This window comes from Equus asinus, chromosome 17 (genome assembly GCF_041296235.1).
Source record: "Equus asinus isolate D_3611 breed Donkey chromosome 17, EquAss-T2T_v2, whole genome shotgun sequence".
NCBI classification, from domain to species: Eukaryota; Metazoa; Chordata; class Mammalia; order Perissodactyla; family Equidae; genus Equus; species Equus asinus.
This window is the reverse complement of record NC_091806.1, coordinates 2073905-2098633: the sequence shown is the minus strand read 5'-3', so window position 1 is coordinate 2098633 and position 24729 is coordinate 2073905. Positions and strand designations below refer to the sequence as shown.

At 47.5% G+C, this 24729-nt stretch overlaps 1 protein-coding gene across 6 annotated transcripts in view; it reads left to right on the top strand.

Moving 5' to 3' along the window:
* The window catches only part of SLC1A2 (solute carrier family 1 member 2), a 137461-nt gene that overhangs the window by 44955 nt on the left and 67777 nt on the right, over positions 1-24729 (top strand). The window contains exon 2 of one of the 6 annotated variants that reach the window (XM_070487523.1): positions 489-646. The exons of 4 other annotated variants lie outside the window; for them this stretch is intronic. The gene's annotated coding sequence lies outside the window, so the exon portion shown is untranslated. Of the gene's footprint in view, positions 1-488; positions 647-15960; positions 16034-24729 lie in introns of those variants that run through there. One more of the 6 variants, XM_070487525.1, reaches the window with a different exon arrangement.

The following is a 24729-nucleotide window of genomic DNA, read 5'->3' as shown; positions in this document are numbered from 1 at the left end:
GGAGTAACGATTGTGGAGCATAATCTGTTTATCAGAAAAACAATTGGCTCTGAAACGTCTCAGGATGGTGAATAAAATGGCTAGGTCCCCGCCCCCAGTGCCTAACAATGAACCAGGCACATGGTGTGCTTCTCAATGAATGTGTGTTGAATGAATCAATGAATGAATCAATGATATTCATATCTTTCCATGTAGAATTTTCCCCCTTTAAATGATTGCTTAAATAACACATTAACAAGACATTTTAGCAATGAGTTAGAAAAGCTGTAACTTGTACCACAATCATGATCCATGATTTCATCTTGAAGAACTTAAGCACCGGGAGTGTAAGACATGGTCCTTATGAGCACGTCTTCCGCGCTCAACCCCACCTTCTTCCTGTGAGTGTCTTCTGCGAGCACTGCTGAAGAAATGGTCCAGGCAGGAGTCCCTGAACCCCAGCCCTGCCGCTTACCTTATCACAGTGTGATAACTGTTTCCACCTGCAGGCGCGGGGCAACGTGAATGACGTCATTAAGATTGTGTTGTCGACCAGCTGGAAAAGCTCTGAAGCCCAGAGATTCAAAAGCAGAAGTGTAGCTGCTGTACCGTTACCTGTCCTTGGTGTGGCGAGGAACCCGGCAGGCTTGGTTTGCGTCCTGGAAGGGTATTTTCTTACATTGCTAAATCATAAGCTGTTTGCTCGGATGTTAGACTCTGGGATCACGTTGGGCGTCTCTCTTCCCTCTTGCAACACACAGTGTGGGTGAGACAAAGACCACCAGTTTCCCTTGCGATTTATCCCCTTCAGATCACTCCTTTTCTCCTCCAGAATTGGAAGGAGAATGGCTGGTGTTCATTCAGTCCTTCGATACGTGTCTACTGCGTGTTCACCAGGTTTGGAACACAGTTGTAGGCTTTACCGGAATTGGGACAATATTCAAATACGCTATCCTTTTACATGTTGATTTCTGTTTTCAGAAGTCCAAAAAGATGATTAAAAAAAATAGTAGGTCAAATGAAGCAGAAACTGATGATGGCAATAATTCGGGCAATCAGAAAGAATAGATAAAGTGGGAAATTTGGATCTCGAGCAAGGGCTTCCTGAATGTGCTTGGCACTGTGCATGATGCAAAGCTGGGGGAAACCTAATGATTTTCCTTTTTCATAATAATATAAATGACTTATTCTGTTCACACACTGGCCCATTTTCCTCACAGTTTAAAACTAGTTCCTTAAAGTTCATTTATTTACAGTTTTTTTTAAAGACTATTATGATTATAAAGTTCTATATGCTAATTGCAGAGAACGGTTAAAATACTTAAAAGTATAAATAAGGAAAAAAAATCACCCGCAATTCCTTCGGCCAGGGGGAATTACTGGTAAAGAGCATCTCCTTCTGGTCATTACGTATGACAACCCCTAGCTGAGATCCGATTGTACACCGTTAGTCTTACAGCCGCTTTTTAGTCTGTTTCCCCCTTCCGTTTTTTTTAGGAAATGGAAATTAAACTATTTTACTGTAAATTCTTATTCTAAAGTCCTTTCTAGCCCTGGTGACTGTCCTTACGGCCACTCTTAGTGTGCGTGTCATGCATAGGACCTGCTATGTGCCCCACTGCATGGACATGCACCAGGTGGCTATATGCAAATATGGATAAGAAATTAGATCTTTTAATGGCTCTATTACACTTCACTGTTGCTGTGGCATCATTTGCTTAACCTTTTTGCAGTGATTGAACCGGGCTTTTTCTGATTTTTTTGTTTTATAAATAGTGCTGCAAATGACCATCGTTCTCTCAATTGAATATATGTGTCTTGGAGATTGTTCCATGCACTGTATTCTCAAATGGGGTTACCAGGCCCATGAACACACACAGATTTCTAATACTTGTTAGCTATTTCCAGAAAAACTAAATCCAATTAATACTGCCACCCAAGATATGCAAATGTACTTGTCTGCACAAAGCCCCCCTTGTGTCTGATTCAAGTCATTATATTTATATTTGCTGCCTTGTAGGGATTTAAAATTAAGTTAAATAAGTTTGACTTTACTTTTTAAAACTGCTACCTTTTTATGATAAGAGATACATACAGTGCTTACAATAAAATATTTAAGTTAAATGAGTGACAAGTTAATTATTACCTAATAAACAATACTTAAAAGTAAATATAATGTTTATTAGAAATTAGTTTCTACTTATTTAATAAAATTAACATAGTGACTTTATATTTGGGAAAAGTTCCAGAAGAACAAGGATTACTTTCATTTTCATTTCCCCTCATTTTCCTTTATCTTTTCCCCAAATTGTCAGAAAATGTACATCTCTTAGTGCCATTCACCTAATAGGTGTTAGGAAACCCTAAATGCTTCCAGACAACCCTAAACAACAAGAGAAAGTGATATTCCAGAACTTCAGAACCAATTTCCTTCCAAGTGATGGAGAAGGGTCCTTGAATTTCGTTGCCTCAGAGAGAAAAGATGCAATATATTCTCGACCAAACATGGCTGTCTTGGAATGCACCCCCTTTCTGCCCAGAGTTCTAGGGGAGCCTGGGGGTTGCCTGGAGTCTTAGCAATCTCAGCAGATGTGTGCCATAATGCTTAGTCGGAGAAGCGCACGAACGTTAGTGAATTCTCTCCAACTCAACCTTTCTGTGATCCAGGGACTCCAGTGGGGTGTCAAGGATCTTATCCTTGAAAATTTTATAGAGCAAAGCAACACATGCCCATAATCTCCCTGATAAAAATCACTCATGATATTGTATGGGTTTGTGAGGATGAATCTGGAAAAAAATCACGGGCTCCTCCAGTTTAGGTGTATTTGATGGCACTCAGTGCATTCAGGAACTCCCAAAGTGTGGCTAAATGTGAGGCTCTGGAATCTTTGATACCTTACAACCTGCTCAGAAGAGCAAACCAACTGATGTGGGCAGTTGACCACACAATGTATTTCACACGATTATTTTATTTACATCTAAAGAGAAAAAACAACTCTAGTGGGCAATGCTCCTATTTATCCCTGCTACTTTCTATTTGAGAAAACGGAGGCCCACAGAGTTACTTCGCTTGTCCAAGGAGACAAGCAGCGAGGATGTCGAGTCCGGATCTGTAACTGGCCTCGCCCACTCTAAAGCTGGTGTGTTGACCACTCCCTGCTGAGTTGCAGCATCCGTGCGGTGAAACGAGACGGTCAGCGGGCAGGACCCATGTGTGCTTCTGTCCCACTGAGCCTCAGTATGCCCCCAAGGGCTAATCACCGGAAAGTGCTAGCTACAGTTGAGACCAGGGGAGAAGCTGTGGTGGATGATGGAGTGCAGATGCAGGAGGAGGGTGCTGAGGGCCAGGAGGAGGCAGATCAGGCCTCTAGGATGCTGAGGTTTAAAAGGGAGCCCACCGTGGTTGATCTCATCCGTGGACCCCCCTGGTCGCTGGTCCTGTTCCATCCTGAGAGTAAGGTCTACACTTTAAGCTTTTCTATCAACAAGGTAGAGGAGTGTGAACTCACACTGGCCGAAGGAACCTGACACAAGGGAGACATTCTTTGAAGCCTGTGCTGTGTCCTTGGAATTCAAGAAAACTTTATACCATGCTCGGTCGTCTATTTGTGTTTATCTCCATATGTTATGTTTTAAACTACCATGTTTCTCTGACTCTAATATGTAATCATTTAGAAGAGTTTCAGTTGATTTCATAACAGCATTTTGGGGGGAAAAATTACATTATAGTCGTGTGCGACATAATGAAGTTTGGTCAACAACGGACCACATATATGACAGTGGTCCCATAAAATTAGTACCATAGAGCCTGTGAGTAGGAGGCTAGACCATCTAGGTTTGTGAAAGTACACTTTACGACATTCGTGCAACGATGAAATCGCCTAATGACGCATTTCTCAGAACACGTTCTCGTCATTACAAGGCACATTCCATTTTCAGAAATATTAAAATACAAGGAGAATGTATATGTTAGAGTCAAGGCATTCCAGCAAATTCTGAGTCAAATCACTGCTCCCTGAAGATGTGTCTTGTTTCTGGTGGGGCTGGGCCTGTCGTCTGGTATATATTTGTGTGCACGTCAGGTAGACAGCGCCTCGGTATGGAATGCACACCTTAGGTGTGGTGTGGGGTGGTGGGAGTGGCAGTGTGCTGTGGGTGGGGGTGAGGAGTGTGAGGAATTGCCCTGTGCTCATCCGGGTCCTCCATCTTCTCTGACTCCTCTCGGGGCAGGTTCTCAACCTGGGCACTGTTGGCTTTAGGGCTGGATGGTTCTTTGTTGGGGGGATGTTTGGGAGCATCCCTGGCCTCCATCCATATGCATCTTTCCTCCCCGGTTGTGACAACCCAAAATGTCTGCAGATATTACAAAATTGCCCCTGTTTGAGAACTGCTGTGTTGGGGCAAAAGAGAAACATTTGAAGAAGTGGGCCAGTACCAAGCCTTGGCCTCAAGCTTTTGTTTTTATTCTCGTGGGGTCTCTCATCCCAGTATGCCCCCAGTGGGATGCGTCTGTCATCTAGTAGCTGACTTGTGTCTTTGCTCCTTTCTGCAAAACAGCCAGACTCAGGGGTTTCTAAGGACCTTGTAAGTGTGAAATTTTTCTCAATGGTTGATAGGATTATAGGATTTTAAAGAATATTAATAATAATATTAATTATTCTGCACCATTCTGATGTCTCTGTTGCAGTCTTCCTTCCTCAAGGTTTCAAATGGATATTAATATTGCACTAAATGTCATGGTCGTATTCTTTATTTAACCTCTTTCGCAGTGAGACTTTGGCTTATAAATGAAATAGGAGTAAGAAGGAGTCACTAGGAGCCAGTAGGGCAAAAGGCACAAATAATAGTAACTGCCTAAGTATTATTTGACATGCAGTGGAGTCAATATCAGCACAGCCCGTGAATGTAGAATGTTGGCACGACTGCCTTCTCTTCTGAAGATCTAGTGCGTGGCCAGCCTTGTTGGTGCTATTTGCCAAGGATTATCGAAAGGAATTTTTGATGATCTGAGGTGGGAATCAATCCTTTGTCTTCGACTCAAATTTATTCATGAAACAAAATATTATTGAAATTCTTATTGTGTTCTTGACGAGTGATTTAACAATGAGAAGTAAAAGTCCCAATCCTGCCCTCACAGAGGGTGCAGTCCAGTGGGGGCGGTGGACCCGGTCTGTTAGGTAGGGGGCCTTTCGGAGGAAGTGATGTTTGATCCCAGGTCGGAAGGGTGAGCAGGAGCCCGCGGTGAGGCAGAGGTGGCGCCCCGCATGTTTGGAGGAGCGGCTCGAGTAGTGGAAACCTTAGTGGTAAAGAGACAGGTGACAGAGAAGGTCGGGCAGCTCCATCTGCCTCCGTCAGAAGGCTCTTAAACTCCATTCTGCAACACCGCTCATTGTAAGCTGCACAAACAACTTAATGACAGCTTTTCAAGTAGAAAGAGAAACGCTATTGTAGGTGTATATATTGAATATAGTATGCATCTCAATTGCACAAATTTTAAAATGTTAAAAAAGAAAGCATATCTTAGATCCAAGGAAATAAGGCATCAAAACTCAAGTGTCTGGAAATGTCAGCAATCTTCTGGCTTGGCCTGGGACCCTGGTGTCCTTTATGATGTAGGTGAATCACCCTGAAGCCCCAGCTCATGTTCGGAGGGACGCTGAGCGCCCGTCCCATGTTTCCAGGGGTTCCTGGAAACGCGCATTTCTCCACGGCCCCCCTGCTCTGAGTCCTGCCTCTGTTGATTCTTGCTGTCCACTCTGTCACCTCCTGCACGGGCAGCTTTCCACCCCATCTTCCCTCCCTGGAAGATGTGCCGATCCCTCGCTCCTGACAGCTCCATGGTCACAGGGCTGTGAGTGTGGCAGACGTCACTGAGGTCTGAGCAGGAGAGAAGGGGTGGCTCACACTGCAGAACAGAACAGCACACAGAATACAAGGGCGCCTTTGGCACGCTGTCCTTAGGGAAAGACAGTGTGACGATGTGGTTAAGAACAGAGGTCTGTTTGCGACAATACGGATGGACCTAGAGGGTGTTACGCTAAGTGAAATAAGTCAGACAGAAAAAGAAAAATACCATATGATTTCACTTATATGTGGAAGATAAAAAACAACATGAATGAACATACATAACAAAATAGAAACAGACTCAGATACAGAGAACAAACTAGTGGTTGTCAGGGGGGAGGGGGTGAGGGGGTGGGTGAAACAGATGAAGAGGACCAAGAGGTAGCAACTTCCAGTTACAACAAAATAAGCCACAGGGATGTAACGTACAGCATGGTGAATACAGCCACTAATATGGCAGTAATGTCGTGTGGTGACAGATGGTAGCTAGACTTAGTGTGATGATCATTTCATAATCTATAAAAACATCAAATTGCCATGTTGTACACCTGAAACTAACATAACATTTATGTCAGTTATACTCCAATGAAAAAACGAACAAAGCTTCTGAAGTCCGGCTGAGATTCTCAAAACCCCGCTCTGCCATTTGCTGTGTCATGTTGGGCTGGTAACTTTACTCTTTGGTGCCTCAGTTTCTTCCCCTGTTGAATGGGAATAGGAGTAGCACCCACCTCACAGGATGGTTGTGGGTATGGAGGAAAGCGCTTGGAGGAAAGCCTGTAGTAAGTGCCGTGCAGACGTCAGCTATCATGACTGCCAACGTCATCGTTACTGCTACGACCATCGCCGTTATCATTGTTGAAGGCCCCCCGGCCACCCCCACCAGCTGGGACAGTCTTCACTGGCCGTCTCCGCTACACAGGCGCCTGCCTTTCCTCGCCGGCTCCCTGGCCCCCAGTCCCCAGCCCCGTGGATCCCTCCTGTGGTGCCCTTCGGTCATGGTGTTAGCTCACTCCCCACCATCTCAGCCCAGTCCTCGTGGTGACATGTGTCCATCAAGCTGTCTGACAAAACAGGGACAGCTCCCTGCCTCTGGGGCAACACTGCGTACTCTGAGACATCTTACAGTTCCAGCTGGCTGACAGTATTAGGAGGAAAAGTTGTGCCGGTCCTCTGCAGAAGCGAGTGGAGGCTGGCTGGTTCTCAGGAGGCAGCATTGGAGAGGCTTCTTGACAGACAGACGGGCTGTGGGACAGGATGAAGATGCCTCCTCTCTGTGACCTCTGAGGCTCGGCCAAGGCGGGAGTGGATAAAGAGCTGACCTGCCCCATCTGCCAGCCAGAAATTGGCTGGCTGCACCACGGGGCTTTTGGTCATTAGCCCCCTACCCTCGCAGCCCAAGAAGGCTGTGGTGCAGACTGGAAAGGGGCGTGGATGAGTTAGGGTAATTCACTCCCGGCACTGACTCTCAGCATCAGAGGCAGGCGTGAAAAACGAGGAGTGCTAGATGGAGCATGAATTCAGGTCCAGGACACGGTGTGCCGGCAGTGGGGTGTGGGAGGCTGTGCTGGCGAGGTTCTCCGTGATTGCTCTGTATAACACAGACTTTTTAGGGGTCAATCTGCTTATTTTTGTAAACTTTTTGGTTCTTATAGAGCTTATTTCATGTTTGTTGTAGAAAGTTGGAATGTAAAGGAAAGAATCAAAACCATCCATTATCCTACCATTACAAACAGCCACGGAGAATCTTTTGTGCTGTCTTTTTTTTGCATCTCGATGCAACGTACAATTTTTATGAAATTGCGAGAATGGTATATATGCAGTTTTCTACGTTGCTTTTTAAATGTACACACAGTGCACTCAAAATGATATTGTATCTCATGGGGTTGTTAAATATTACTTAAAAGCCAGACTGTTTTTACCTTATAAACCTCCTTGTGGCCTGTGCTGGATGGGGTGGAATGGCTGGGACGCATGTGCACATGGGTCTGGAGTGTTCTTTAGACAGACTCCACATCCAGGAGGAAGTGACGTGCCATCTGTGAGAGCGGAGATGCGCCGGTCATTCAGGGAGGTGAAGAAGCAATGGGAAGCTAGCCGCTAGTGTCCCTGGAGAAAATGTGACACAGCGAGCAGAGCACGGGCTCCTAAGGAAAGCATTTCTGTTTGGATTCTGTCTCTGCCACCAATCAGTTGCCTGATTTTGATTAGCCTGCCTCACCCTCTACAACTCAGTTTTCCTATCTATGAAGTGGCACTAAGGATATCTGTTTCCTTGGGTTGTTGGAGGATGGAACCTGACTGGAGTAAGTGCTCAATAAATGTGAGCGACCTTAGCTATGTTATTAGCATTAATCTCGCAAACCAAGACTGGGTTGGTGGACTCCATTATATGAGGATAGTGGGTAGATAGGTTCATTCTGTAAGAAAGTCTCTAAAAAGAAAGAGAAATGCCGGGGGCTTTAGCATATTCTCCCACAGCGGTAGGGGGCTCAAGGTTTAGGGTGGTCGAAAGAATGGACTCTCAAGTCACCTTCCATTACATTTTCCAGGCCAGGGGTTGAGCGTGCCTCCAATGTCTGTGGGAGGTCTCCCATCCTGAGGTCTGGATCCAGACCCAGAGCAGAGAGAGGCTCCAGCCCAGCCGGACATCTTCCCAGTCAGCCTTGAGGGGGCAGTTAAGAGCGTTTGAATAAATCATCAAAAGGCGTGTTGCTTCAGCCAAGTGTTTCAGGGCCTTCTGTGGAAAAGCTGGGCTAGACCTCGCCTCAGTGTGCATTTGTGGAAGGACTTCCACGCTGGGGGCTTGGGTCTGACTCAGGTCAGGAGACGGAGAGCAGCGTGAGGTGGCTGGAGAGACCTGGGGTGAATCCCGGCTCCGAAATCTATTAGCTATAGGACCTTGGGCGAGTTTCACAGCCTCAACCTCCCTTAACCATCTCGCTTAATCCAGGGGAAGCATTTGTACCTTCTGGGTTGTCGTGAGTTAAGAGAGATAAAGTCTATGACGTGTCTGGCCTCAGATGCTGGTCTCGCTGGAGATGCTCAACAGATGTTGATCCCATCTTCCACGCCCACATCACGCAGGCTGCAACAAGGTGGCAGAAGACTCTCTTGGTTTCCCCATCTGTAAACAAGGAGCTGGAACAAGAAGAGTTAATGAGCGTTAAAGGCTCAACCTCTGGGAGGTGTCCTCCTGTCATTTGATTGTCAGTCTGCCTGTCCTAAAATCAGTGGGGAGCCTCCAGTATTCTCTGGAACACCCTGGCAGATAACTATGGAGTGTTGACCACGTGCCAGGCGCTGTACTGAGTCCATCACGTGGCTCATCCCATTCAGCCACTTCATAGAGGAGAAAACCTGAGGCTCGGAGACAGGAAGACACTCTCCCAGGCTCCTCAGCTGGTCAGTGGTGACGCTGGGACTTGTTGAGCCCCTGGTCATGACTATCCCACCTATGAGTCTCTAACTCGACAGGACTCTGTCCCTGCTGGGAGAGAGAGGGACAAAACAGAAATGGCCTCTTCAGCTGCTGACCTGTCAGCCCCAAGTCCAAGGACTGCGTGTCAGCCTCTCGGCACCCTCCCAGGCGTGCAGCACGCAGGAAATTGTACGCACACAGACGAGCGTACTGGAAACCCCAGTGTCTGGGGCTGCCTTCCTTTAAAGCGAGGTGTCCTGTGAGGAGCAGGTGCTTGAGATAGCAGCTCTGATATGGGAGAGACGGGACTTTCTCGGGCCCCTGGGTGGCTGCCTGGAGCTAAGGACGCTGAGAATCTGGAGGGGAGGGGCCTTTCTCCTTCTGTGTTTCCCCACAGAGGGAGGGAGGAAGAGCAGCTGAGCTGAGGAAGACAGCTCCCCGGGTTTCATCAGAAATCCCTTCTGAGAGTTGCATTTCCAGGCCCTGGGCGCTCGCCCTGACCTCGCTGCCTGGCTCCTGCCACCGGCCGGCCTCCTGTCCCTGCTTCCATCTCGCCCTGGCTGCTCCCAGATGCACCACCCACGTACCTTCCCTTCTGTCTGCTTCTGAACTTGGCCTTTCCCTCCTGCCCCGGAGTGCTGTGCTCGTTTCCTGTGTGATGCATCCTCTCCCCTTTTCTCTCCGTATGGAAAGTCTACCTGAGTCTCCAGCTCAGCACATCCTCCTGTGTGAGTCTGTTCCAAACGGTTCCGTCCATCTCGTTGTCTTCCTAATTCCAGAGCACTGAAGCGTGTCTACGTCGATTCTTTTGGCGGTTAATTGTGTGCTTTCTCTTCTCCCCTCTCAGGGCGTTATTTCCCTCTTGGACCATAACTTCTCACCATTTGCCTTCCTCCCCATCCATCTGGGAGTTCTCTAAATGTCACGTTTCTGTCTCATTTACTGGGCGTCCACTGCCTGCAAGGCACCCTGCTGAGGGTTGAGGGACAGACAGTAAAGAGAAGGATTGGGTTTGCTCATCAATAAATACTTAAGGGGAGACCCTCAGGAATGCATGTCTGCCGGCCCAACGCAATTCTAGACAGTTCTTTCACCAGCCCCAGAGGAGGCCAGGCCAGGCGTGGCCTGCATTTGCACTCCTTCTCTCTCTCGTGAACGCGGACGGCAGAGGGGCGCTGCAGCCCTAGCCTGGGCCGCAGCCAGCCCCTAGTGGGGCTCTGCTCAGCGGTTCCCGGATTCGGTAGCTGTGTCAGTACCCACACCTCCTGCAGGGCAGCGTCGGGAGGCTGTCCGAGGGCTGGGCGTTTCCCTGAACACCGACTGCCTCAGCGCAACCCAGGTGAGGCCAGACCTGTCACCGGGACTCCAGCCTCGGGCAGGGTCAGAATGGAAAGCCGGCTTCAGGAGAAGAGGCCCTTTCTGCCACGCCTGCATTCCTAAAGCTCTCAGCATCCAGCTTCTTTGTGTTCATTTTTCTTCGGAACAGATGAGTTTGATCATTCATTTAACAAACATCTGCTGGGCAGAGCGCTCTCTGTTTCCCCACTGCCCGCCTGGCACAGGGCTGGGTGCACAGAGAAATATGATGGTCTCTCCTCCAAATGAGCCCATATCTAAGAAATAAAACGACTGCAAGTTACTGAAGGCAAGGATGGCAAATACGGGCACATATGTGGCTGCTCCTTGATTTTGTGTCCATGGCAGATATTGCTAATCAATCAGAGAACTCATTCACTCTGCATCCGGATTCAACTTCGGAATCCTTCTCAACACATTGCTCTAGGTAGCCACTATTAGTGGATTGGACTTTGCCGGGGAGGTGAAATCGGCTTGTGATCCATTCTGGTCTTTAAACTGGTCTAAAGGCCCCTGAGGCTGAGGGAGGGGGCTCCGGGGAGCCAGTGAGTTGAGCTACCGTCTGTCCAGAGCACTCCTTGCAGTCCTCTTTCTTGCCTGTGTTCTCAGCTGGAGAGCTGGCTGAAGGGCTGCCTCTCAGACCTTCATCTTCAGACATGTCCTTTCCCCAAGTCTGAACTCCTTCCTCGGGCTTGCAGCACCGGGAAGATTCGAGACTCCTTGCCCTGCCTGGCCCCCCTGGAGCCGCACCCCCTGCCTACGGAAGCCCCACCCGAGCACGTGGTCCTCCTCTGCCCCTCCGAGGGTGTGCGGTCAGCCATGGGGACCCCGCCCGAGGCCTCGGCAGCTCCCCTGCCCCTCCCTTCCGCTCTGTCAGGTCGTATCCAGCCTCTGAGTCTCAGCTGAGCTGTCGCTTCCCCTGGAAAGTCGTTCTGACTTATTCGTGATTTCAAAAGAGAGCAAGAGCCAAGACAAGGTTCTTACAGTCGCTCAACAAACACCTGCTGAACACCTCCTATGAGCCCCCAGGGAACACCACATGACCCTGTGCCCGAAAAGCCGAGTCTCCGCACATTTTTCTTGTTCGTAGTTCTTGTTTATATGTCACGTCTCTGCCGTTAGACCGAGGCCCTTGTGGTCAAGCGCGGGGTCCCAGTCACTGTCCCCCAGGGTCCGTGCGTGTTCCAGATGCTCAGCACATCCAGAGGGGCCTGAAACGTGGCTCCCCCCGTGTAGTTTGCTGTCGACTCTGGCGGATGTGCGGTCCTCGGGGAAGCTCCCAGAGGGCTGCAGAGCTGGCAGCAGAAGGAGCAGCTGTGGGGTCTGAGGGAGGAGGCCTGGCTGCTCCAGACCCCAGAGAGCGCACCTGGGGAGAGATGGACACCTCGGGGGAGCGCAGTCATGGTTACGATGCCTTAAGAACATGGATCTGGGCCCGAATCCCAGCTCCTCTGCGTAAGAACTATGAGACCCTGGCAAGTTACTTCATTTCTCTGTGCCTCAGTTTACTCATCTACAAAATGGGTCTTAAAACAGTGTCCCCTTCTAGAGTGACGTGAGATGTAAAAAATAAGTTTAAATGAGTGTACTTGAAACAATGCTTGGGACAAGCTTTGGCTATCACTTAGGCTTTCCTGGCAATGAGATTTACTGGTGATTTTCCCTTTCTTTTTTGTCTTTCTGTAAATAAAGTGCATATTAGTTACATAATCTAAAAAGCACACAATAAAGCAATTTCCTTTTTTTAAGAGACGGGGAGAGAGTCAGGTGGTAAGGGCGTCATAGCTGCCCCTGCCAGCCCCTGCCCCTGCCACGTGTGTGTCCTGCTTGGTGTCCTGCTTCCCGCCTGTCCCGGTTGGTCCCTCCTGGTCCCCACAGTCTCACAGCGGAGGCCCCAGCGTCTGGCTGTGTCTGCCTGGCGCCGGCGAGGCCAGCATAGAGACCAAGGAATCACATCCCCAGGGGCTCCTGTGCAGAGAAGGCGCGACCACCAGCGCGTGGCAGGTGCCGGCGGGCCAGGAGCTGGGAGAGCAGGGTGGAGGGCCGGCCGGGGGTGGTGGAGCCTGGTGTGAGCAAAAGTGACCGGGTGCGATGGTCGCCACACCGGGAGTCGCAGAGCAGGCCAAGGCGGCGTCGTGGTCAGCACGCCGCTTAAACTGGCCTAGTTATGGTTTTCACAGAATTACTGCTATAGATTTTTGACTTTTGGGGCACCCAAAGCTCAGCTTAGAGACAAGCCAAAAGTGTTCATCAGCGACCTGCCCTCCGTCTGCAGTAGAGCTGCACCCACGGAATGCTCGATTCTCGGACCGCCTTCCGGCTCCCGGGCCCTGGGATCGGTGCAGCGGGGCGCTGGGGACGCAGGAAGCCCTTCCCAGCACAGACAGGGGCGGTGGGCGCCAGCGTGCTCGTCATTGTCCCGGGGTAATTTCTCAGTCCCCCAAGCCAGAGAATTTCTTTGGAAATTCAGAACCAGCAGATTGTCTAAAGAGGGGCTGTGGCCTCCTCTTTGTCTGTCTTTGACCTCACGAGGCACGGCAGCCAGGACTCAGCCACAGGCCGTGTCCAAAGCAACAGTCTTCAATAGTTGAGTAAAATAGAGGTTCTTAACCATGGGCCGTGGGTAAAAGGTTTTCAGGGGTCTTTGGCTGTAAGGGAAATTTTTCTGTATGTGCATTTGCAGGAGGAGAGTCGCTTAATCCCGTCAAGCTTGCACTCACAGAATTCTGCTTGTGTGCTTAATAGTGAGGAGATCCTCCTTGTTGTTTGTAGAATTCACCAGCTTGCTCTCGCCTCAGGGCCTTTGCACTTGCTGTCTGCCCTCTCAGAATACTCTTCCCCAGGATCCCACATGACCACCCTTATTTCTTTAAGTTACTGATTGAATGTCACTCCTGACCAAGTTATATAAAATAGTGCCCTGTCGCTCTCTATCCCACTCACCATTATGTCAATTCATAGTTCTTTACAGTAGTTATTGTGTTGTGACATTGATTGTGTATTATCTCCCTCCTTTAGACTGTAAGCCTTTGTTGTGTTCACTGCTGTTTCTGGAGTGTGGAGAACAGTGCCAAGCCCAGAGCAGATGCTTGGTAAATATCTGCTGGAAGGGGCCGGCCCGGTGGTGCAGAAGTTAGGTGCACATGTTCCACTTCGGCAGCCCAGGGTTCGCTGGTTGGGATACCGGGTGTGGACATGGCACCGCGTGGCAAGCCATGCTGTGGTAGGTGTCCCACATATAAAGTAGAGGAAGATGGACATGGATATTAGCTCAGGGCCAGTCTTCCTCAGCAAAAAGACGAGGATTGGTAGCAGTTAGCTCAGGGCTAATCTTCCTCAAAAATAAAAAAATAATCTGCTGGATGGATGGATGAATGAATGAACAAATTAATAACTGTGATCATATTTGGGTCTCAGATGTAAAAAATATATATTTTAAATGATGGAAAACGAAAGTCTGGGTTCTCAGTGGGGCAACTTGTTGGCCATGTACCTTGGGTCCCGCCCATTTCCTCTGCTCTGGAATGTCACCTGGGCACTGCAGTAGATGTTTAGGCAAAAGCCTGCTAGGGACGTCACAGCGTTGGTGCATCTATTGTTAATTTCATCAGTCCTTCGCATCGCCAGACCTCTGTGTGTGCATGTAAACGTGGAGGGGGCGGATCCTGTGTGCAGATATTATTAGTATATTAATTGTTATTGTCTGGTGCACAGATAATGGGTTATCCCCACTTGAAGACGGGGTGGTAACGCTACTGACACGTCAGCGTGGCTTTTGTCACTTGTCTGAGACCTTGCAGGGTGTCAGAGCAGGGACTGGATGGCAGTCTCACTTGTGAACTGCAGTCCTATCCTAGAGTCATTACTGTTACGTTCTGAGGAAGATGTCCTGGGAACTGAACTTGGATGACCAGAGTCAGCTCGGGGCTGGAATTCCGTGGTATGTGAACTCCTGTGTGAATGGATGCAGGTGCCCCTGTTTCTGAGCAAGGAAATGTGGAATTGAGACTAAGAGAAGAGATTCTCCATTCTCCTCTAATTCTAAGGGAGACAATAAAAGGTACCCCACTCTTCCGGGAGGTGCAACCCGTCTGAGAGAAACAAACCCTGGTCTCTGCTGGACGAGTTATTTGCTTTGTTTCTTAAGCGTAAACCTCAGAATCATTTCAGATAGAAGGTTCTCTTTGTCAGTGTCTGCATGCGGTCAGCTTGGAAGTCAGTTCAGCACACGGAACTTATCTCCCTGGTCCCCTCCTTTATAAGTGGCCACTCCTTAGTCTTTAAAAAGTTAATATTTCCCTGCCTTAAAAAAATACTGTCCTCTTCCACATATTGAGGATAGCTGATTCAACATTCCTCAAAGTAAATTTTAATTATACAGCATGGCACGTGAAGATAGAATTGTTTTACAAGTCAAAACCTACAAAAAAACCTACAAAAATATACAAAAAGCTCCCTCACACACCTTCCTCTAAAACCGTCTTCCAGTCCCAGAAACAGCCCTAGCAAACAGTTTTCTGCTTCTCCTTCCAGAATTTCTCTCCGTGCATTATAAAAACGTGCACATACGATTTTCATGTATCTGTATCTTGGACATTTGTCTGTGTCAGTTCTTATAGAGATATCTCTTCTGTTTAACAGGCTTTCATTGCATCAAAATGTATGCAAGTCATTCAGCCGTCTCCCTATCAATGGAATTTAGGTTATTTCTCAGGTTTTACTGATACAAGCAATTCTGCTAAGAATATACATCTTTGTGCATGTGCATGCACATTTCATAGATGTTATAACTAAAAGCGTGTTTTGTCAATTTGATGTGCAAAAATTGTGGTTTTCATTTACTTGGCCCTGATTTCTCTGGTGGTTGAGTATTTTGGTATCTTGCTTGCGATGCACCGTCTGTTGGTGGGTTTTTAGGGTGGTTTCAAGCATTTTCATTAATAAGACTAGTGTTTCGGAAGTGCCTCTCCTCCAGGGCTGACGTGCAGCTAGTAGTTTACACACTTCTTGGTGGAGCCCCGCACCAAGTCTCAGGTCCCTGGCTCGCTCTGCCTGCTCTCAGGCTGCTTGTCCTGGGCCTCTCGGGGAGGCGGCAGGGAAGAGGTCAGTCACAGCGCCGCAGGTGGCCTTCAAGACCCTGCTCTATGGTGTCCCAGCCTCCGTGTTTCTGAGGCTCAGCACCCCTGGCCTCAGAGACTGACGGCAGCAGACTGCTGGTTTGCTTCTGGAACTGCTCCCTCTCTGTTTGCTCGTTTCCCAGGATTACGCTTGCATAATTTCCTTTGACCTTAGCCTCCACGTCATAATCCCAGAGGCACGTTGGGGGACTAAGATAACCCTTACGTAACTTGTTACGCAAGAGTTCAGAGATCTGAGTCTCTCTGGAGCGTCTGCAGAGTTCTCTAAGAAGTCTGAAAGCTCATTTCGACAGAGGTTTGTGTTGTCTCTTTCAGGCAATTGAATTCTTTGAAAAGCATTCGCTTATTTCTGAAACAGCCGAAGGAAGAGGGAAGAAGAAAGGACGGGACCGCTATTATGTGGCGGCAGTTAGCAGGAGTTACTGCGTTTAATTTAATCTTCTCCGCAATCCTCTTTCTTCGTGTGGATGAGGCAGCTGAGGCTCAGGGAGTAAGTGAGTTGCTGAGGATCCTACAGCTAGAGAGTGAGGGCACTGGGCTATGAAGCCAGACCCAGGTCCTTCTCATAGAATGTGTGTGTGTGTGCCTCTGTGTGTATGTGCCTGGGTGTGTGTGCCTGTGTGTGTGTGTCTGGGGCAGGGGACATGGAGTGATTCAGAATTGTGCTGGTCACCTGTTTCATGTCCCCTTCTCTTGATGCTTTAAACTTTGCCCATTGATTGCAGTAAAGTCCATAAGGAGCTCAGACCATTCCGAGGAGTTTGAGTGTCTCGGGGGCCAGGCTGAGGTCATCTCTTTGATCTCAGTGCTAGAGAAACCCTATCCTGGCCCTGGCTGCGCCCAGATGGACTGCACGCTTTGTGGCTGGAACTTTGTGGCTGAGCTAGTGCGGACCCCAAAGCAGCAGGTCCCAGGTCAACATGTTTGCCTGGCACAAGCTGGGTCCTGTTGCTTCTTCTCTCTGCTCAGGGAAGTGACACGGGAGCAGAGCTCACATCGGGGTGAGTGTCTGCGGTGGCCAACATAACAAAGCCTCAAAGAGAAAAGCTTAACCAGGAAGCTGGAGGAAATGTGGTTCTGGTCATTTAACTTGTCGGATCATTGGGAGATGAAACCAAGAGGGGTTTGTCACTAAATATGTTTTTGGCAATTCTCTCATTTTTAATCCTTACGTTAAAAAGGTAATAAACACACATGGCCAAACATTCAAGATGTGCTGAGGAGTCTGCACTGATTGTTGTGTCTCCCTCTCACCGGAGATGCCCATTTACTCATTCTTCTAGAGGACCCCACTGCTAATGGTATCCCGTGATCCTTCCAGAGATACTATCTGTAATCTTTGTATATACAATTGTAAGTGTGTGCATTTTTGTATGTATGCGTCTATCTATCTATCTATCTATTTATCTATCTATCATTCATCCATCCATCCATCCATCCATCCATTCTTGCAATCCAACTTTTGCTTAACTCTTGTGGTTGGAAAGCATTCAAAATTCTCGAATTCATTCTCTCATCTTGGTTTGGTGTGTTGGGACCAGGACACCCCTGACAGAGGGTCTTGCGTATTGACAGAGGGTCTTGCGTGCTGACAGAGGGTCTTGCGTGCTGACAGAGGGTCTTGCGTGTTGACAGAGGGTCTTGCATGTTGCCCAGGTCACCTGTCTGAGGTTTAGCCCTCATTATGAAGTCCTCCACCTGGTGAAGGCATAGCATTGAGTCACACGCCAACCCAAGTCCTCCCTGAGAGACTGGGTCTCCATACCCTGCACTAAATGTTGTGTCCTGCAGTCTGTCCTTCTCTTCCAAGCAGAATGTGAGACGATGCTGTAGAGGAGGAAAAAGGATTTTCTCTCTACTCTTCTAGTTTCTTGGCTGAGAAACCCCTGTAATAAAAAGAGAGATTAACAGGAGACAGACAAATTTGATTATGTGTATTTGTATGGGAACCTCACAGAGATATGAGACCCAGAGGTAGGCAAGCAGTTGAGGCTCACGCACCATCCTGAGTTAAGGAACCAGTGGGTAGGGGTCTGGGGCTTCAAAGGGGAGGAAGGAAATTCACAGGAAGAGAAGAAGAGCGAATGTTTGGGAAACAAATGTTTGCCCTGCCGCACAGAAAAGTCTCTCCGATGAAAAAGTTGTCTGTGGTAATAGCCTTCTTCCTGGTACAGGCCCCTTTTCTAGGTTCATTTAGGCAGTTAAAGGGGACATAAAAAGTTTTTCCTGAGTCTGCTGAGTCTTCATTGCTTTCAGCTCAAACGGATCCTGTCGCCAAAGAGGCATATTTTGGGGTGACAAATTCTGCTCCCTTCAGTGCCCTGTGGGATGGGTGGTTCCAGGTGGGTGAGAGTGCTTCAGCAGAGGCCGCCCTGACGCGTTGGTGACTCCAGCCCTGGCCCCGGCCCCGCCTCCTGCACGGAGACTGCTTGTCCGCACGTGTTGACGGCTGGACAACTGGATGCGCCAACAGAAGGAGGTCAGTTTTCTCCCCAGCAGATTTTTTTCCCAGTTAAGAATGGCAAGAATGAAAGGCTGAGAAATGGCTACGACACCACTTTTTATTATAGCTTCCTCCAAATTACCACATGAGAAGCCAGTACTCCACTGGGCGTTGTCATGGGATAGTCACAGTGGAAAACAGGATGATCCCCAAAGAACCACCATCCAGAGAACAGAGATGTGGTTTGGAAGGTTCCCTCGTCAAAGACAGGAAAATACTCTGTTGGTTCTGTCCCCATCCTAACCAGATCTTCTGGAGAGCTCTGGATCCTGGTTCCTTCGTCTTGTAGAGCCCAGCGTAGACCCGGGTCCTAGCCTCTCCCACTCATGAGCTATGTTGTAACTTTGGGCAGATAAGACTCAGTGGGGAAAAGAATTGTGTCTATTTCAAAGAGTTGTTTTGTTTTAGTTACAAGTGATAGAAGGCTGACTTAATTTGATTTAAATGAACAAAAGAATGTGTTGGTTTATTAGCTGATAAGTCTACAGGTAGCTTCAGGCATAGTTGGATCCAGAGGCTAGAATCTTATCATTAGGACTCGTTCTCTTTCCATCTCTATTTTCAAACATAGGCAGGTCATTTCCATGTAGGCTCTGGGCAGCTTTAGACTTGCATCCTGATAGCTCAGAAACCTCAGCCAAAAAACAGCTTCTTCTTGCCACTATTTCTAGCAAAAGTCTTAGGACTGAATCCCACTGCTGAATCTTTGTGGTCATGAGGATGGAGTATCCTGATTTGCCAGGCCTGAGGTGGGCTGTGGGTACTAGGTGGTGGGCAAGAGCGAGAGGTTTGCAGTGTAGGGGCTAAATGAGGGGGTCAGTGAGTCTTTTCTGTAAAAGACCAGGTAACAAATATTTTAGGGTTTCTGCTGCAACTACTCAACTCTGCCCTGTCGTGCAAAGTAACCGCCGGTAATAGGTAAATGACAGGCCTGTGTTCTAATAAAACTTTATTTACAAAAACAGGCAGTGGGCCAGATTTGGTCCAAGGCTATAGTTTGCTGACCCCTGGTCTAAAAGATGCAATGTAGGTGCAGAGTATAGAATCTTCTTTCCCCACCTTTTCCAGAGACCTCAACAAATAACATTTGGCACATATAAAGTATTTAACAAATGCTGGCTGTTATTATTATTTATGCTATTAGGAAGGATACTAACCATGATAATGCTGATGATAATTATAATAACACTAATTGGATACTGAGATATCGTGAGCTATGAGTGAGGTCAGCAATGTATTTCAGGATTATTTCTATGCTGTTAGTGGAGCTTCCGCTCCACATCCTGGAAGAGCTGGAAGGCACCACAGAGGTAGCCAAGTCAAAGACCTCATTTTCCAGATGAATCTTAGGCTCAGATAAGAGACGACACATGCACAAGTTCACACAGCAAACTAGTGGCAGTTCTGGAATTCGCAGCTGTTTCCTCTAGCCGTCCTCCAGCAGCCTTGAAGGACTCTACCTAACAGACGCATGGTGCACCCAGTGCATCTGAGCACATAGATGGAGTCGAAGCATAAAGGTTCATTGATTTTTGGATCCAAACTGGGTAGTGTCGTGACTTGGTATCGGTAAGATTCTTGACATGTTCTTGAGCTAGTGAAAAACCTGATTCTGGACCAGCAAGTGTTTGATGACTCATGAGAACTCCCTGCCGTTGGATGACTCAGATCTCTGTTTTACACGAAGATTACCAAACACCTCTTGCTACATTTGAAAACAATGAATAAAATGCATAGTTACTCATTGCTTTACTCACTGCTCTCTTTGTCACTATTCCCATTGGCTTAGCATGCTGGGAGCCATCTAAACAGCTGGTCTTCAATTTGGCTGCATGCCGGTGGAAGGGTTCCTCTCAAATCCCCCATCGACATGGACAGAGAGAGGCCCATGGGCACCTTCATCTACTCAGTGGGACAGACCCATTGACCAAATTCTTCATGACCGGTAAAGCCCTCCCTAGATTTCGGTTAACCAACAGCCCTGCTGCGATCCAGGTGGTGGATATTTTAGAACCACAGCTCTTTAGGCTTTTTTTTTCTTTTTCCCCAAATTTATTTCCAACTGTCATTACTCAGGATCATTTATATAAATCAATGAAAAAATATTTTGTGAGTCAAAAACAAGACATTTAGCCCTCTGGTCCTAAGCACTGCAGAGACCTCAGCAACCAGGATGGAACATTTGAGCTTGCTTTACCATGTTTTAAGTCAAAGGTCAGCAAGCTTTTTCTGTAAAGGGTCAGATAGTAAATACTTTTGCCATCGTGGGCCACATGGTGGGCTGTGGTTTGCTGAGTCCTGCTCTAAGCTCTAGTTATAAAGAGCAGACAAAGGATGGAGGATTTGAATTGGCTGCCCAGTGACGTGAATGTAGTCTTTAGACCTTTGGGCTTTGGAGTCAGGCAGGGGTAGGTTTGCCTCTGTGGTTCTGCTGCTTAGTGGGTGATTTCAGGCACATTAGTTCCCTCAGTTTCCTTGTCTATAAAATGGGGACAGTAATAGTGCCCCCATATGCCTGTTGTTGTATAGACCAAGCAGAGGAAGTCACTGACTGCAGAGCTGGTCTGCTCTGTAAGTGGTGGGCGTGTAATCATTGCTGTGATTGATAACCAAGCCCAGTGGGTGAAAGGAGCTATTCAATAGCATGCAGTTGAGGAACTGACCTCTCTGATCACCTTCCAAGGGAGCTAGGTGGGGAGTGCCGAGAAACCTTGTTTCATCCTCGTCTTCTGGGCGGAAAGTCTGAGACTGGACCCCATGTGCTTTGCATTGTTGCTGGGAGCCTAGCAGTAATTCATGGCAGACTATCTTCCTTTCTTTGAAAAATGAGGCCTCATATATTGGGAGGAAAATCTCAAATTAAAAATCCTTTTTCTTCATTTTCTTCAGCTATAGCGTTAGGCAAAATGGCCCGCTCTGGGGCTGGATCCTCAGCGCAGTGTGAGAACCAGTGGTGAAGAGTGACTACAGGCCCCGGGATGCTGGGTCCTCACTAATTAGTTCCCGGTGACGTCGTTGAGTGCCTGTGATTTTGCACCTCCTGATGCTGTGGCTGAAGTTTGAAAGAACTGGGCCTGAAGCTGCCTATATGCCCAACATCCTGGGGAATGCAGTTTTCAATAACTAAGTTTTATAGGTATTCCTGAAGAATTAATAGCTGTGAGGTTGAGGTTGGGTGTATTGGTGAGACTGGGGAATGAGAAGGCAAAATAAGACCAAACAATGCAAAACAACAACCCGTTCCTTCTGTGCACACACACACACACACACGCACACACGCACACACGCACTCCCTGGGACATTCAATGATACAGCAATTAAAGGAACCTCTCAAAACGTTGCTCTCATCTTGAAGTTCCAGGTTCTTGCAGCTTCCTTAATGTGTGAAAAAGGATTGGGCTTTTGGTAGAGACAGACCAGGGTCTGATTCCCACCTCTGCCCTGTCCTTGCTGTTTGACAACAGGCAAGTTACTTAATCTCGCTTGCTCATCTTAAAATGACTAACAATCGCTTCTCATGTTGTACAAAACGTCTCTCTTAAGAGATGCTGCACATAGCTGCTGTCTGGCTTGACTGTAGGAGCAGAAATCCAAATCACCAAATCTGCCCCCCTCCCGCCCCCCTCTGCAGACTGGTTCAAAAGGCTGAAGTCACTCTCAGCATTTCAGCACATGCTCAATCATTACTCTAGAGAGTTCTAATCCTGGGGTCCCTGATGACAAGGAGACCTGCTGAGAAGACAATGAGATCCCCACTCCACCCTCTGCCTGCTCTCAGGAAGGTGAGATGGAAGGTCGCTTGCTTCTGTCCCCTGGGAGACTTGGCTTGAAGTTGTAAATTACGTGACGCCTTTAGTAACAACAGCGTAATTCACTCTGTTAAACCACACTATACCTACTTTGTAGCCTGGCAAATAAATATTCGTCCCTTGTTTGGGGATTTCATTTAAGCATGTAGGGAAAGCCTGCATCTATACGGTAACAAAACTAAATGGGATGTGGCTGCTTTCCGAACAGGAGCCAGGCAGATATGTAAGGGAATTTAGGGGACCGTTCACTTTTATCTTAACACTTCTGTCAGAAAAACAGCAGTGCCAGTATGATGCCAAATGGTATTTGATACTTGGCCTTGGTGTGAGGGAGGCAATAGGGACTGGTGGGTGCTGTGGCACACTGGGAGACCCGTGTCTGTCTAAAAGACACTCACTTCTCAGTCCTAGCTGATTGTTGTCACTCAGAAATCTAGGTTCCAGGATGACTAGATTTTCCAATACTTTAAGAGAAAGGAGAAATCTGGATTTTGATGTGAAATCTACTAGCTTTTAAATGTTGTTAAATAATTCAAATTTAAAAACAACAATTCTGTGTTACCTTTCAGTTTATAAGCACTTATAGAGATTAAAAGGGAGAATTGGTTGGGAAAAAAATTAAGTTGAGGGAGAAAAATGGTCATGTGGACTAACACCTCAAAAGTTGTATATGGTGTTTATTGCAACACTCTCCCAGTGGAAAAGCTTGCCTGTTTCCTTCAAGTTTTATCATGTTCCTTTGGCTCTACTTACTAAGGCAGGAAAGTGGACAAATACCTTTAGTCCTTTTCAATAACAAACTTGAAACAAAGAGCATTGATGTTTAGTTCAGAAAAATGGAAATAATTAACAATTTACCAGAATTTATCACTGCACATTCAAAGAAGTTTTAGAATTAATTCTCAATTCGTTATCTTAACATTATGAAAGTTACGGCTTATTAAGCTTAGCGGTAAAGAAAAGGAACCCTTCCTAAAGGAGGTAAATGGGTTCTGTGACTTCTCTCCACTATTTTTGGTGTAACAGTACAGGAGATGGTCATATGTTCTTAGTGACTGAGAAGGAGGTCTCTTTGGGAGTGAACACTTCCTAAGCTGTCTAGGGATGGAGCGAGAGACCCACTCCAAGGACCACGCTTGAGGAACAGCAGTCGGGCAGCTGTTGTACGATCCATCATTGCATTTTGCTCCCTGGGCTTGGGAAGCTGAAGGTGAGAGATGGAGTAAAAGAGAAAGAGGAGAGACGCTTTGGGGAGCTTGAGGAGGAAGAACAAAGATGCTCACAATGAAATTTTATTACATGTTTGTTGGGTGGTGTGTGACGTAAAACCTCTTCCCCGTCTCCCCAAGCTGGACAATAGTGGTTTCTCCGTAATGGATTGTGGGGTTGCATCTGGTTTCAAGTAAGGGACAAAGGGCTGAATGTAAGCTGAAGGTGGCCTTAGGGTAGCAGGGAGTTGGTGGGTAGAGGAAGGAGTCAAAATTGCCCATGGCGCAAAAGGCTGCCACTTCTGTGTTAGCTCCAAAGCCCAGGATGGCCTGGAGTCCATGGAGCTCATTTCAAGGAACACTGCAGATCTTATCCAACGCCTGTTACCATATTTTGTCTCAGCACTTAGTTCCATCTACCGGTTTGTAGTGGCCACCTATTAGGTGCTTGCATGGTGCATGCCATTATATGGTGGATTCAAGCAAAGACAAGATACAATCCTTGCTTTGGTGTCATGATTTAAGAGCCAACCAGATAAGTCACTGACTCAAGAAGAAACTGTGCTCAAAAACACATTAAAGATTTTATGAGTTGGGCCAGATTGAGCCTTTCTTCCCAAGCACCTGGGATGAAGGACTTTCACCTCCGTTGCCATGGGGTGAAGTGGTAGTGTGGTCCAATGGCCAATGAAACTGGATCACTTCCAGGGGTGTCGAGCAGAGGTCCTGCTGGAACGACTTCAGGAGGTGCATAAAAGGTCGTGGTGACCGCTTGTTGTAATGAGAAGCCCTGGTTGCTTTTGGCAAGGTCACTGGATGTTGGTTTGAGCTTCTGATAGACTTCCAGGCTAAGGGTTTCATACATCCTTTCCTCGTGCTTTGTTTAGGCTCCTCTCCAAATCCAAATCCATAGGAGGAACGTCTTGTCCAGTGCTGAGCTGGGAAGACCCCTGCCTGCTGCCAAGGACACCTCCCAGAGTCTGCAGACATGGGTCCCCCTAGTACCTGCAAATCACTATCTCTCAACAAGCTCTTCTTGAGCACCTAACATGTATTGCGTACAGAGGTGGATACAGGCCCTTCCCTCAGAGAATCTAAGTCTAGTGGGAAAGACATTCAGACACTAAGGAGAGAAAGTGAACGGGATGAAATGTGAAGTGCAAAATCTTAGAGGCATGAAAAGTAGGTTGGGGACTCAGGAAAGGATTATTCAAAGGGGCAACATCAAAGAGTCAGTTAAGATTTCAGGTTCTAATGGGAGAAGCGATACAACCCAAACGCTGTGAACTGCATCTGGCTATCGAGAAGGAGCAATGTATAATGAAAGAGGATGTAATCCACTTGCGACAGTGCTGTGTCAGCGCACAGCGCTGTGAACCAATCTGTCTCGATAACCTACGAGTGCGAGAAATGCGCATTCTTCTCTTAAGAAGGAGTTTTCCTGGTGAGAGGATTTCCCATCAGTGGTGAC